Genomic DNA, 2,729 nt, shown 5'->3' with positions numbered 1-2,729 from the left:
CATCAAGCCGAGCGGCTGCAGCACCGGCTTGCGTGCAGGGGTGTCCCCTTTCATCAGGCAGTGGCCTGCGGGGACTCAGCTCCCTCGAGACCTGCGCCAACTCCAGCCATTCCCTCCGTCTGTGCCAGAACTGTCCCAACGGGAGCCTCACGACACCGTTACCGTTACCAGCCAGGCGGGAGCTGGTGCTGCCATCCCTTGCGCCGCAGGCACACAGCCCCCACCGCTGAGGTGGTCTGTGTTTGGGTCACACCCTCCCCCACCCCCCAGCCCCATGCCAGGGATCCCCTCTGCCTTCTTGAGAGCTCAGGGGTGTCATGGGAAATGGGTGCGAACGGTGCCAGGGGATTTCCAAGAGAAGGTTCCCCTTTCCCCCAGGGCTGTCATGTCACCAGTTACCAGGGGAAAAATTGTGAGGGAAGACCCGAGCCTGGAGAGTGGCAGAGCTGAGCAAGTCGGAGAGTGCCCTCGCCCTCCCCACTTACTCCTTCAGAGGGGGGCTTCGCAGCAGGCAGCACTGCAATGACATCCCCCCTCCTTCCCCCCAGGGATGGTATGACAACGCCAAGGCTCTGGAGCCAGAGAGAGGCTAAAACACCCCCAAAAGACTCAATCACCCCTTTTTACTATCATCAGAACAGCTGCAGGAAGCAGGAGGGTGACTGTCACGAGAGAGGAGAGTGAGGAAGAGACATGTCTCCCCCTCCCACCTTAATCCACCCCACACCCAGAGCTGCATCTGGGCTCCCATCCCGGAGTGGAGCAGGACAGGCACAACGCTGAGGTGGGAGCTGTCCCCAGCCACGGCTGCACAGGAGAGCAGCATGCAGCGAATTTACCACATGCGGGGAAGCACCTTTCAGGGGTCCTGGCCCTGGCCACCCCAGAACCCCCCCTGTGCCACTGACACCACAGTGCCAGGGGCACGAACGCAATGCTGGGAAGTGGGGCAGGATGGCGGCACGGCAGCCCTGGCATGCACCAGGACCGGTCCAGGTCCTTTGGACTCGGCAGCACTTTGCCCTGCCTGCAAGGGGCACAGAGCAGCTCCAGGCACCTTCTCCTTCCCCAGGCCCTGCCCAGGGCGGTACCACCCTCACCCAAGGACAGGCCCAAGTCCGGTCTAAAGTGTAGCGCTGGTGCAGTCTCTGTCAAATTGGCACGTGGCGAGTGCAGGCAAGGCAGCACAGCAGGAGTCATGGGGTCCTGGTGGCTTTGATTTGCATCTATCCTCTGTCACAGAACCTAGGAGAGCTCCCTTCATTTCGAGGGAGCACGACAGCACATGTGGCTCTTGAAAGCTCCCTGAAAAACTCATTTCCACCCAGATCCACCAGAACCGAGGCTGCTTCCCTGTCATGCTACCACCCTCTGGCCCGGAATGTCCCTTGCACGCGAGGTTTTGCTCCTCCTCACTTACTGTTTCCATGTGTTGGGTTCCTCCTGGGCCAAGACTTCCTAAGCTTCAACACAGGGACCCTTACTTGCCTCACTGAGCTGCCCACTGAGCGACACAGAAACGTGAATGCTCCTTTTTTTGTGGTCCTTCAGACCACACCTGCCACAGTGGAATAGTTCTTTGTTAATGCAGGCATCAGAGATGCTGAGAGATCCCTCCAACAGCAGCCACATTCAGCCTCCCCCTGCCTAGCCAATGCCAGCCAGCAACTTGCTTCTCACCTGCCACAAGGCAGAGGGCTGGTGGGAAATGATGGAGCCTCCGAGAGAGGCAGAACACTCAGGTGACGCACAGAGGGAAAGCGCTGTCTCCTTGGGTCACTGTTTTTCACGATGCTCAAACACCAGCCTGGCCAAGTTTTATCTTCCCTGCTTGGCTTTTAAGCACCTGTGACCGCATTTGGGATGCAGCAGCTCAGGGAAGATCATAGAATGGTTTAGGGTTGGAAAGGACCTTTAAGGTCACCTAATCCAACCCTCCTGCCATGAGCAGGGACATCTTCCACTAACTAGATCGTGTTGCTCAGAGCCCTGTCCAACCTGTCCTCAAATGTTTCCAGGGATGGGGCATCTACCACCTCTCTGGGCAGCCTGCTCCAGTGTTTCACCACCCTCACTGTAAAAAATTTCTTCCTATATCCAGTGGGAATCTCCCCTCTTTGGGTTTAAAACCATTACTCCTTGTCCTGTTGCCACATGATGACCGAGGTGCTGATGCTCCCTCTGCCTCCCCTCTACCAGCGAGCTGCAGCGTCGCTGCCCTGCCCTGAACAGCCCTGCCTTTGTCCCCACGTCCCCTCACGCACCCACGGCACAGCCTCCAGCAGCATCCAGGACCACCGCGCTCTGCCAACCCAGCCGCCACCCCTCGAGCCCTCCCTGCACAAGGAGCACTTTGACTGTGGCCAGCCCTTGCCCTGGTGGGTTTCACAGCTGCGCAGTCATTCCACCCTAAAAAAAGCGTTTTTGAGGGCGACATTTTTACCACAGAAGCCTGGCTGCCCCTCACGGATGGAGCACCAGCAGCTCCCCTGCCTCAGGAGGCCAGCGCGGGACTCGCCTCACCTCAGCCGACACCGGCCTTGCTCCACCGGGGAGAGGGAGGGCACAGCTGGCTGCTTGGACCAGCCCAGTGTCCCCTAGAGTCCGTCAGAGCTGTCGCTCTTCGTGCCACTGCTGCTTCTCACCCTGTTCGCCCCTCACACAGCTGGAGCTTCCTGCCCTTTTCTCTGCCTCCCGACGCTGCTGCTTCTCACCCTGTTCGCCCCTCA

This window comes from Pterocles gutturalis, unplaced genomic scaffold (genome assembly GCF_000699245.1).
Source record: "Pterocles gutturalis isolate BGI_N339 unplaced genomic scaffold, ASM69924v1 scaffold40177, whole genome shotgun sequence".
NCBI lineage: Eukaryota > Metazoa > Chordata > Aves > Pterocliformes > Pteroclidae > Pterocles > Pterocles gutturalis.
The sequence above is the reverse complement of the archived record's forward strand: the minus strand, read 5'-3'. Positions refer to the sequence as shown.